Source organism: Mustela lutreola, chromosome 5 (assembly GCF_030435805.1).
Source record: "Mustela lutreola isolate mMusLut2 chromosome 5, mMusLut2.pri, whole genome shotgun sequence".
Classification (NCBI taxonomy): Eukaryota; Metazoa; Chordata; class Mammalia; order Carnivora; family Mustelidae; genus Mustela; species Mustela lutreola.
In genome coordinates, this window is record NC_081294.1 from 33,798,610 (window position 1) to 33,811,325 (window position 12,716).

Genomic DNA, 12,716 nt, shown 5'->3' on the forward strand with positions numbered 1-12,716 from the left:
AGGCATGTGGAGACACCAAATTAAAACAAATTCATGGCAATAATTACATATAACCATTTTAGTGGCTTCACATTTTAAAGATTTTATTAATTTATTTGCGAGAAGGGGAGAGAGAGAGCACAAGTGGGGGGAGGAGCAGAGGGAGAGGGACAAGCAGACTCCATGCCGAGCACCGAGCCTGACTTGGGGCTCCATGGGGTGGGGCTCGATCCCACACCCTGAGATCATGACCTGAGCTGAAGTCAAGGGTCAGCTGCCTAACTGACTGAGCCGTCCAGGCGCCCCGAGTGGCTCCAGTTGAAGTACCTCATAGGTATTACCTCAGTTACTCTTCATAGCAATGCTAACAGCAAGTTCCATTATTACCCTCAGGGAAGAACACCAAGAATAATTACCCAATTAGTTTACAGAGGTAATGAGGGCAAACGACACCGCCTCTCGTGTCCCAGGATTCTCCCAGTGGCTAACTAACTGTCATACCTCTGTGGGAATCCCATGTCCTTCCTGGAAGCTGCTGGTTTACCTGATCAGCCTGTGGAAGAATCATAGTTATATTATGTCAAAAAGGCAGGAGGCGATTCCAGGAACTACTTCAGTAAGTCCTTTAGATTCAGGGTCATTACACTTAATGCAGTACTTAGACATCCAATGTTGGACCTCATTACTTCAGATCTAATATAACTTATTTATATAATATATATTATTTATATACTCTTTTTATATAATAAGTGATATAATATACACTTATTTATAATTTGTAATATATAATATAAATTATTTCACATATAATATACATTATATATTTATAAATTGATATAACTTCTGAAGAGGTGGGGGTGGTTTTCTCAAAGCAAATGGGCATCTCTTCCTGAGGCTAAATCAGCAGCCAAAGTTTATGGGGACAGGAACTGCCTCTTCTCCTTTGGGGAAAAGCTCTGTGAAAAGTACCTCCTGGGTCACTGGACCCCTTCTCATGCTGTCCAGTCCTGTTATCCGCATGGCTCTCCCCTCATCATTGTAGGGAGGTATAAGGACTGCTTATGAAATCAGCTCTGGGTTTTCTCTTCTGTGTCATTCATGGGTTTTCACGTGTTCTCTCTGAATGCAGAAGCTGTCAAAGTGAAAAGGAAGCTGTCTCCGGTCTCCACCAACATGTTTCTGGAGTTATGCTACACACCAGACACTATTATGCTATATATTTTTACCTATTTCTGAATCTACCCTTTCTTACCCAAGGTTTTGCCGTTCATGGGATAAGCATGCCCTATTTTGTAGATAGGATTTATGTTGGGTGAACATTGTTCGTTTGCCATTTTTCTGAAAGGATTTCTCCCTGTAAGTCCGTGGTGGTGAAACTGAGTTTATAAGAACAAGAGTCTTCAGTTCACTGGAATTTCCTTCTGTGTTCCTTTCTTAGGAGAAAAAGGCAAGGTGTTAAAAAAGAAAAATTGTATCAAGAAACTATTTAAACCAAATTTGGGATGTCTTCTTGGCCATTAGTGATCCCATCTAATGGTGTGATGGGGAAAAAAAACATACACACACACATATTAATCAGCAACCCGGGTCATGAATCTAGTTCTATCAGTAATTGGCTCTGTGGTTCTGGGCAAAAGCTCTTAATTTCTTTAAATTCAGTTGCTTGTCTATTAATAGAACTTTCAGAGAAAAAAAAAATCTAATCTGTCCCTTTCAACTCCAAAATTAGGTTTTCTATTATTTCTTAGATATGGATGTGGTACTTTGGAACAGTTTCCCTCCTAACAAGCCCTACCTTCAGTCCTTTGTGATAGACCTTCTTCTTCCAGACTTTTTTTTTTTTTTTTTTTTTTCCATAAGTGGCTAGAGTGCAAGCAAAGCAGGCAGGCTCAGCGCATCTGCAGATGGCGGAAAGCTGAAGATGTCTAATGTGCTGAATGACAGACGTGGGCTTCAGAGCATCTTGACAGCCTACAGTAAGGGGCCAGAACTCCCAAGATAAAATTTGATAGGGATAAATGTCAAGTCCTGTGTCTCGGTTTAAGAAACTTAACTTCAGGATTGAAGAACGTGAGATTCCTGGCTTACAGCAAGTCCTTTGTAAAAAAAAAAAAGACTTGATTATTTAGTTCAATTCCAAGTACAGGTAACTAATCTATTCTGATGTAGCTGCCAAAGGAAGTTCAGGCTGCTTTGTTAGAAACAGGGGGTCTGGGTAGCTGGGTGGCTCAGTCCATTAAGTGTCTGCATTTGGCTTAGGTCATGATCCCAGAGTCCTGGGATTGAGTCCCACTTGGGGCTCCCTGCTCTGTGGGGAGTCTGCTTCTCCCTCTACCTTCCCCCCCACCCCTGCTCATGATCTCTCATTCTCATTCTCTTTCTCAAATAAATAAATAAAAATAAATAAACAAATAAAAATCTAAAAAAGAAACAGAGGGTCTAGAACAAGAAAAGCACCAGTCCTTTGGATTCTGCACTGGCCACAACATATCTAGAATGATCTGGTGAATTCAGATACAAATATTTCAGAAGAATATTGACAAACCAGGATAAAACAGAATGGTGACGACTCTTGAGATCCCGTGAAAGGAACTAGTGATGTCCAGTCTGAGAGTGATGAAGGGGCAGTGGAAAGATGTTTGTTTTATCATCTTGAGGAGGGCTTTAACCAGTTCTGTTTTTATAGCGTGGCGAAGTAATATACTTTGGGAATCAAACATACGCATGTATGAATTTCAGCTCAGCCTGTTTCAACTCTGCAAATCTCAGCAAATTATTTTCTCAGGACTTCCGTTTCCCATCTTAAAATAAAGATAATAATTCTTGCTCATAAAATTATCCATGAGAATCAAACAAGATAGTGTGTTAAGTAGGTGGCATGGTTCCCTGTAAGGCTCAGGTTTTCAGTAAAGCCTAATCTCCTCTTTGTTTACCTTTTCTTCAAAAGGGGAAGAACAGGGACAATTAGGTTGATGTTCAAGAAAGAACTCTATGCAAGTGTAATTATCCCGAAGTGGGATGAATAAATAGGTCAGAGTTAAGTTAAGGTGTGGGAGTTTGGAGCTAACTTGCCAAGGCACTCTGGTGCAGTATTCTTGTTCAAACACAGCTTCATATAATAAATCATTTTGATATTACACAGTAGGTTTCCAGGTATGATTCCATGTGAATACTTGAGAAAAATAAAAATGGGCAGAAAATGTGGGTAATATGATCCCTGAGCTTCCTCTGTTCTCCCTGATCAATCGTCTTCTGCATTGTTGAAATTAATGTTTACTGAAACCTATAGTTTATTGCTGGAGATCAAGTTAATAAAGATCCGAATGTGTTACTCCAGTTACACCTACTATGTTAGGGAATCCTTTTTGCAAGTTAAAGAAGGATACTCCTCTGTGACAAACAAAAGGGCTTTATGGCTGCCTCCATTGTTCTCAATAGTACCATCACTTCCTGCTGACTCCCTCGTGCTCAGGGATGGTTTTCGCAAAGGCAAAAGGTAGAATTCACTTGCCAGCATTTTGACTCTGAAGTTTCCTTTAAACAGCCAATCATTAAATCCACCTAGTCCTCTCTAGCTATCCTCCTAGGAGCTCTGATTGTAAGAAACAGCTGAACTTGTAAATGTTCTGAATTCATTCTTCTTGAAATACAGGGAGGTATCCAGGTACTAACTACACCTAAGTGCTTTTTCTAAAAGAACAGAGCTGACAAGCCAGACATTCCCGGCTCAACAATTAGGACTCAAACCATGAACTTGCTCGTCCCGTGCTACTTGGTTCGTTGTTTGTATGTTTTGAGGAAGATGACTGAATGCAAGAGGTAGTTTTATATGCTGTACTGAATAACTTCTTACAGGATATACTTAATCAGAAAAATATTGTTGAGCAGGACTTCACAGATCATAGAGTTAACACTGGTTTTCAGAGACCGAGGGCCTAGATGAGGGTTTCTCAAACTCGGCCTACTGACGGTTTAAGCCGGATAATTTTTTTTGCAGTGGGAGGCATCCCATGTGTTGTACAGTGTTTAGCAGCATCTGCTGACCTCTACCCAGCAGGTGGTAGGAGCTGCACTCGAACCCTCAGCTGTAACAACCAAAACATCTCCAGTCATGGCTAAGCATTCCCTGGGGAGGGCACGTGGCCCTTCGAGTTGGGAACCACTGGTCCAGATCTGGTGAATCCTTGTTGGACAGATAGTGCCCAGGATTGTTCTGGGAGTCAAATTACATAAAGCATGTTGAAGTCCTTATTTTAAAAATAAAATCTTCACACATTTGTTTACAGTGTATCTCTTATGTTTTCACTGGCTCCCATGTTCATTCATCTAAGGTTTTGGGGGGCCTGGTGCTGGAAACCAATAAATAAACTTTGAGAGGCTTTATGGCTTGTCAAGTAAACAAAGAGGTTGAAAGAAAAAGAGAGGTCATGTGAGACATCAAAAATGCATGTATGTATATAATATGCACAAAATATTGTGGGAGTCCCAGGGAAGAAAGGGCTGCCTTTGATCCAAACCATAGAAAACGAGTTGGACTATACAACTGAAACTCTGTGATAGTAATTGCTAATTGACTAATTTTTTTCATATGATACCATAAATTTTTTAAACAGATTGTATTTATTTATTTATTTGACAGAGAGAGAGATCACAAGTAGACAGAGAGGCAGGCGGCGGGAGAGCCGCTGAGCAGAGAGCCCAACATGGGGCTCCATCCTAGGACCCAGAGATCATGACCTGAGCCGAAGGCAGAGGCTCAACCCACTGAGCCACCCAGGCGCCCCACGATACCATAAATCTATGCCGTTTTGCCAGAATTATTTGAGATGCCTGCTGATAGTCAATATGTAACACAGATGAAGGTATTATCATTTCTTAGGGCTACTGTTAAACTTGTATGAAATCTTAAATGAGCAACTAAAGAACTGAAGTTGTCACAGAAACCTGCTGTTTTCCCAACTTTTTTTTCAACTTGCTCCAGTGATAACAAACAAGCAAACACAAATGATAAAGCTAAAAACTCCAACCCAGATTTCCTTCAGTAGAGCACAGATGCCAGAAGCCCTAGCCAGAAAACACCAGCAAGCTCCTGAGTATATTCTTCAGGTGGACCTTGATCATTTTCAGTCTCTTGATTCAAAAACAAACATTCTTAGCGTCATGAACACCTGTTATTTTTTTTTTTTTTTAAATTTTTATTTATTTATTTATTTATTTTTTATTTTTTTTTTGTCTTTTATTTTTTTTTTATATTTATTTTTTTTTCACGCTGCGACCTTTGCTTCTTTTTTTTTTTTTTTTAAATTTTTTTATTTTTTTTTTTAATTTTTTATAAACATATATTTTTATCCCCAGGGGTACAGGTCTGTGAATCACCAGGTTTACACACTTCACAGCACTCACCAAATCACATGCCCTCCCCAATGTCCATAATCCCAACCCCTTCTCCCAAACCCCCTCCCCCCGGCAACCCTCAGTTTGTTTTGTGAGATTAAGAGTCACTTATGGTTTGTCTCCCTCCCAATCCCATTTTCTTTCATTTATTCTTCTCGTACCCACTTAAGCCCCCATGTTGCATCACCACTTCCTCATATCAGGGAGATCATATGATAGTTGTCTTTCTCCGCTTGACTTATTTCGCTAAGCATGATACGCTCTAGTTTCGTCCATGTTGTTGCAAATGGCAAGATTTCATTTCTTTTGATGGCTGCATAGTATTCCATTGTGTATATATACCACATCTTCTTGATCCATTCATCTGTTGATGGACATCTAGGTTCTTTCCATAGTTTGGCTATTGTGGACATTGCTGCTATAAACATTCGGGTGCACGTGCCCCTTTGGATCACTACATTTGTATCTTTAGGGTAAATACCCAATAGTGCAATTGCTGGGTCATAGGGCAGTTCTATTTTCAACATTTTGAGGAACCTCCATGCTGTTTTCCAGAGTGGCTGCACCAGCTTGCATTCCCACCAACAGTGTAGGAGGGTTCCCCTTTCTCCGCATCCTCGCCAGCATCTGTCATTTCCTGACTTGTTGATTTTAGCCATTCTGACTGGTGTGAGGTGATATCGCATTGTGGTTTTGATTTGTATTTCCCTGATGCCGAGTGATATGGAGCACTTTTTCATGTGTCTGTTCGCCATCTGGATGTCTTCTTTGCAGAAATGTCTGTTCATGTCCTCTGCCCATTTCTTGATTGGATTATTTGTTCTTTGGGTGTTGAGTTTGCTAAGTTCTTTATAGATTCTGGACACTAGTCCTTTATCTGATATGTCGTTTGCAAATATCTTCTCCCATTCTGTCAGTTGTCTTTTGATTTTGTTAACTGTTTCCTTTGCTGTGCAAAAGCTTTTGATCTTGATGAAATCCCAGTAGTTTATTTTTTCCCTTGCTTCCCTTGCCTTTTGCGTTGTTCCTAGGAAGATGTTGCTGCGGCAGAGGTCGAAGAGGTTGCTGCCCGTGTTCTCCTCAAGGATTTTGATGGATTCCTTTCTCACATTGAGGTCCTTCATCCATTTTGAGTCTATTTTTGTGTGTGGTGTAAGGAAATGGTCCAATTTCATTTTTCTGCATGTGGCTGTCCAATTTTCCCAGCACCATTTATTGAAAAGGCTGTCTTTTTTCCATTGGACATTCTTTCCTGCTTTGTCGAAGATTAGTTGACCATAGATTTGAGGGTCTATTTCTGGGCTCTCTATTCTGTTCCATTGATCTATGTGTCTGTTTTTGTGCCAGTACCATGCTGTCTTGATGATGACAGCTTTGTAATAGAGCTTGAAGTCCGGAATTGTGATGCCACCAACGTTGGCTTTCTTTTTCAATATCCCTTTGGCTATTCGAGGTCTTTTCTGGTTCCATATAAATTTTAGCATTATTTGTTCCATTTCTTTGAAAAAGATGGATGGTACTTTGATAGGAATTGCATTAAATGTGTAGATTGCTTTAGGTAGCATAGACATTTTCACAATATTTATTCTTCCAATCCAGGAGCATGGAACATTTTTCCATTTCTTTGTGTCTTCCTCAATTTCTTTCATGAGTACTTTATAGTTTTCTGAGTATAGATTCTGTGTCTCTTTGGTTAGGTTTATTCCTAGGTATCTTATGGTTTTGGATGCAATTGTAAATGGGATTGACTCCTTAATATCTCTTTCTTCTGTCTTGCTGTTGGTGTAGAGAAATGCAACTGATTTCTGTGCATTGATTTTATATCCTGACACTTTACTGAATTCCTGTATAAGTTCTAGCAGTTTTGGAGTGGAGTCTTTTGGGTTTTCCACATATAGTATCATATCATCTGCGAAGAGTGATAATTTGACTTCTTCTTTGCCGATTTGGATGCCTTTAATTTCCTTTTGTTGTCTGATTGCTGAGGCTAGGACCTCTAGTACGATGTTGAATAGCAGTGGTGATAATGGACATCCCTGCCGTGTTCCTGACCTTAGCGGAAAAGCTTTCAGTTTTTCTCCATTGAGAATGATATTTGCGGTGGGTTTTTCATAGATGGCTTTGATGATATTGAGGTATGTGCCCTCTATCCCTACACTTTGAAGAGTTTTGATCAGGAAGGGATGTTGTACTTTGTCAAATGCTTTTTCAGCATCTATTGAGAGTATCATATGGTTCTTGTTCTTTCTTTTATTGATGTGTTGTATCACATTGACTGATTTGCGGATGTTGAACCAACCTTGCAGCCCTGGAATAAATCCCACTTGGTCGTGGTGAATAATCTTTTTAATGTACTGTTGAATCCTATTGGCTAGTATTTTGTTGAGTATTTTCGCATCTGTGTTCATCAAGGATATCGGTCTATAGCTCTCTTTTTTGGTGGGATCCTTGTCTGGTTTTGGGATCAAGGTGATGCTGGCTTCATAAAATGAGTTTGGAAGTTTTCCTTCCATTTCTATTTTTTGGAACAGTTTCAGGAGAATAGGAATTAGTTCTTCTTTAAATGTTTGGTAGAATTCCCCCGGGAAGCCGTCTGGCCCTGGGCTTTTGTTTGTTTGGAGATTTTTAATGACTGTTTCAATCTCCTTACTGGTTATGGGTCTGTTCAGGCTTTCTATTTCTTCCTGGTTCAGTTGTGGTAGTTTATATGTTTCTAGGAATGCATCCATTTCTTCCAGATTGTCAAATTTATTGCCATAGAGTTGCTCATAGTATGTTCTTATAATAGTTTGTATTTCTTTGGTGTTAGTTGTGATCTCTCCTCTTTCATTCATGATTTTATTTATTTGGGTCCTTTCTCTTTTCTTTTTGATAAGTCGGGCCAGGGGTTTATCAATTTTATTAATTCTTTCAAAGAACCAGCTCCTAGTTTCGTTGATTTGTTCTATTGTTTTTTTGGTTTCTATTTCATTGATTTCTGCTCTGATCTTTATGATTTCTCTTCTCCTGCTGGGCTTAGGGTTTCTTTCTTGTTCTTTCTCCAGCTCCTTTAGGTGTAGGGATAGGTTGTGTACCTGAGACCTTTCTTGTTTCTTGAGAAAGGCTTGTACCGCTATATATTTTCCTCTCAGGACTGCCTTTGTGTGTCCCACAGATTTTGAACCGTTGTATTTTCATTATCATTTGTTTCCATGATTTTTTTCAATTCTTCTTTAATTTCCCGGTTGACCCATTCATTCTTTAGAAGGATACTGTTTAGTCTCCATGTATTTGGGTTCTTTCCAAACTTCCTTTTGTGGTTGAGTTCTAGCTTTAGAGCATTGTGGTCTGAAAATATGCAGGGAATGATCCCAATCTTTTGATACCGGTTGAGTCCTGATTTAGGACCGAGGATGTGATCTATTCTGGAGAATGTTCCATGTGCACTAGAGAAGAATGTGTATTCTGTTGCTTTGGGATGAAATGCTCTGAATATATCTGTGATGTCCATCTGGTCCAGTGTGTCGTTTAAGGCCTTTATTTCCTTGCTGATCTTTTGCTTGGATGACCTGTCTATTTCAGTGAGGGGAGTGTTAAAGTCCCCTACTATTATTGTATTATTGTTGATGTGTTTCTTTGATTTTGTTATTAATTGGTTTATATAGTTGGCTGCTCCCACATTGGGGGCATAGATATTTAAAATTGTTAAATCTTCTTGTTGGACAGATCCTTTGAGTATGATATAGTGTCCTTCCTCATCTCTTATTATAGTCTTTGGCTTAAAATCTAATTGATCTGATATAAGGATTGCCACTCCTGCTTTCTTCTGATGTCCATTAGCATGGTAAATTCTTTTCCACCCCCTCACTTTAAATCTGGAGGTGTCTTCGGGCTTAAAATGTGTTTCTTGGAGGCAACATATAGATGGGTTTTGTTTTTTTATCCATTCTGATACCCTGTGTCTTTTGACAGGGGCATTTAGCCCATTCACATTCAGGGTAAGTATTGAGAGATATGAATTTAGTGCCATTGTATTGCCTGTAAGGTGACTGTTACTGTATATGGTCTCTGTTCCTTTCTGATCTACCACTTGTAGGCTCTCTCTTTGCTTAGAGGACCCCTTTCAATATTTCCTGTAGAGCTGGTTTGGTATTTGCAAATTCTTTCAGTTGTTGTTTGTCCTGGAAGCTTTTAATCTCTCCTTCTATTTTCAATGATAGCCTAGCTGGATATAGTATTCTTGGCTGCATGTTTTTCTCGTTTAGTGCTCTGAAAATATCATGCCAGCTCTTTCTGGCCTGCCAGGTCTCTGTGGATAAGTCAGCTGCCAATCTAATATTTTTACCATTGTATGTTACAGACTTCTTTTCCCGGGCTGCTTTCAGGATTTTCTCTTTGTCATTGAGACTTGTAAATTTTACTATTAGGTGACGGGGTGTGGGCCTATTCTTATTGATTTTGAGGGGCGTTCTCTGAACCTCCTGAATTTTGATGCTCGTTCCCTTTGCCATATTGGGGAAATTCTCCCCAATAATTCTCTCCAGTATACCTTCTGCTCCCCTCTCATTTTCTTCTTCTTCTGGAATCCCAATTATTCTAATGTTGTTTCGTCTTATGGTGTCACTTATCTCTCGAATTCTCCCCTCGTGGTCCAGTAGCTGTTTGTCCCTCTTTTGCTCAGCTTCTTTATTCTCTGTCATTTGGTCTTCTATATCACTAATTCTTTCTTCTGCCTCATTTATCCTAGCAGTTAGAGCCTCCATTTTTGATTGCACCTCATTAATAGCTTTTTTGATTTCACCTTGGTTAGATTTTAGTTCTTTTATTTCTCCAGAAAGGGCTTTTATATCTCTCGAGAGGGTTTCTCTAATATCTTCCATGCCTTTTTCGAGCCCGGCTAGAACCTTGAGAATTGTCATTCTGAACTCTAGATCTGACATATTACCGATGTCTGTATTGATTAGGTCCCTAGCCTTCGGTACTGCCTCTTGTTCTTTTTTTTGTGTTGAATTTTTATGTCTTGTCATTTTGTCCAGATAAGTGTAAATGAAGGGGCAAGTAAAATACTAAAAGGGTGGCAACAACCCCAGGAAAATATGCTTTAACCAAATTAGAAGAGATCCAAAATCGTGAGTGGGGAGAAAGGGGATAAAAAGAGGTTCAAAAAGGAAGAAAGAAAAAAAAAGAAACAAAAAGAAAAGAAAAAAAAAAAAGAAAAGAATTTTTAAAAAAAGAAAACACCTAAGAAAAATGTAAAAAAGAAAAAATATATATATTAGATAAACTAGTAAAAAATCGTTAAAAAAGAAAAAGGTAACAGTTAAAAAAAAAAAATTTACCCGAAGGCGAGAAAAAAAAAAAAATGAAAAAGAAAAAATTAAATTAACTGCAAGACTAAAAAAAATCACAGGAAAAAAGCCATGAGTTCCGTGTTTGGCTTTCTCCTCCTCTGGAATTCTGCTGCTCTCCTTGGTATTGAAACCGCACTCCTTGGTAGGTGAACTTGGTCTCGGCTGGATTTCTTGTTGATCTTCTGGGGGAGGGGCCTGGTGTAGTGATTCTCAAGTGTCTTTGCCCCAGGCGGAATTACACCGCCCTTACCCGGGGCCGGGGTGAGTAATCCGCTCGGGTTTGCTTTCAGGAGCTTTTGTTACCTGAGCGCTTTCCGTAGAGTTCCGGAGGACGGGAATACAAATGGCGGCCTCCTGGTCTCCGGCCCGGAGGAGCCGAGAGCCCAGGGCCCCACTCCTCAGTGCGCCCTCAGAGAACAGCGCCCAGTTACTCCCGTCTGCCTGACCTCCGGCCGCGCTCCGAGCTCACCGAGCCTGCGACCGGTTCAAGGTAACACCGAGCTGCGAGCTTACTGTCGGCTCTGTCTCTGTAGCCGGCTTTCCCGTTCCAATACCCGCAAGCTCTGCGACACTCAGACACCCCCGATCCTTCTATGACCCTGCGGGACCTGAGGCCACGCTGACCCCGCGTGGGCTTCGCCCCGGTTTAGCCTCTGGAGCGATGTCCCTCAGCGGAACAGACTTTTAAAAGTCCTGATTTTGTGCACGGTTGCTCCGCTGCTTGCCGGGAGCCGGCCCCTCCCCCCGGGGTCTATCTTCCCGTCGCTTTGGATTCACTTCTCCGCCGGTCCTACCTTTCAGAAAGTGGTTGTTTTTCTGTTTCCAGAATTGCTGTTCTTCTTCTCTTCGATCTGCCGATGGATTTTCAGGTGTTTGCAATCTTTAGATAAGCTATCTAGCTGATCTCCGGCTAGCTGAAGCAGTCTCAGCTTGCTACTTCTCCGCCATCTTGACTCCTCCCCCTCATGAACACCTGTTTTAAACTCTAAATCTGACATTGTATATTTAGATAAAAATAAATAAGTCTGCTTAAATGATGTCCTGCTAGTACTAAGGAGGTAGGGTTGACCACCATGAAAGTACCAGCATGTCCAAATTTATTTGAAGGTGTTCTAAGTTAAATAGCCATGGGCGAGGAAACTCCATATAAAAGCTGGTGTGCCTGATGAGGCCAAATTTGCATTAAAGGCTGTAGCATTTTACCCTAAACCTCTCCTGTGAAAAACCACCTATTTCATGTTCCAGAGATACTCACAGGTTATGTGGAACAAGAGTTGTTCGCTGTAGCATGGGCTGCCCTAATGGTTATGAGTCACATTTGTTTTGGAAGATTACTCTTAAAGCCTGTCACTCATGCTTGTTTATGAGGAACACAACGACTTAAACGTTGGCTGACAAATCCCCATGAATGCACGGTCACATCTGACTGCTTCCAGCAAATGTTTCCTGTCACTTCTCCCTCTGCTGCTTTGAGAATGAAAGGCTGCTGGAGCAGACAGGGGGCCATCCATGAGCGTTTATTAAAAGAAGCTCGGGAGAGTGTGGTCACTGCAAAGCCAGCTGTTGAAATTAATATAATTGGTGTGAGATTAGATTTCATCGGTCTTAAGACCTGCCTTTTACCACCAGAGAAATCAATCTTCATATTTAAGGTCACACTAATACGGAACATTCCACGTACCGAGCTGCCTGTCACATGCCTGTAGACTACCCGTACCGTACTGTTTCTCTAAGCATTACAAGGGAGACAAACAGCTGGCAGGTGCATCTCGTGGTACATTCAGAATCCTTGTGAAAACTTCACCAACATTATTTTTTAATCTCAACTTGGCTGAATGTATAAGAAACCAAACACACCTTATAAGCATAAATGTATTATTGCTAGTTCTTAGCAGCTCATGAAAACCAGGCCCTATGATGATTTATAAATCATCATTTATAATTATGGTTATATCTTATATAATATTTTTATTTTATAAAAATAAAAATTTTTATATAATATTTTATATAATA

General features: G+C 40.2%; 1 protein-coding gene across 4 annotated transcripts in view; it reads left to right on the top strand.

Annotated features, from left to right (window-relative positions):
• The window catches only part of GHR (growth hormone receptor), a 270,645-nt gene that overhangs the window by 130,243 nt on the left and 127,686 nt on the right, over window positions 1–12,716 (top strand). The window lies entirely within an intron of this gene.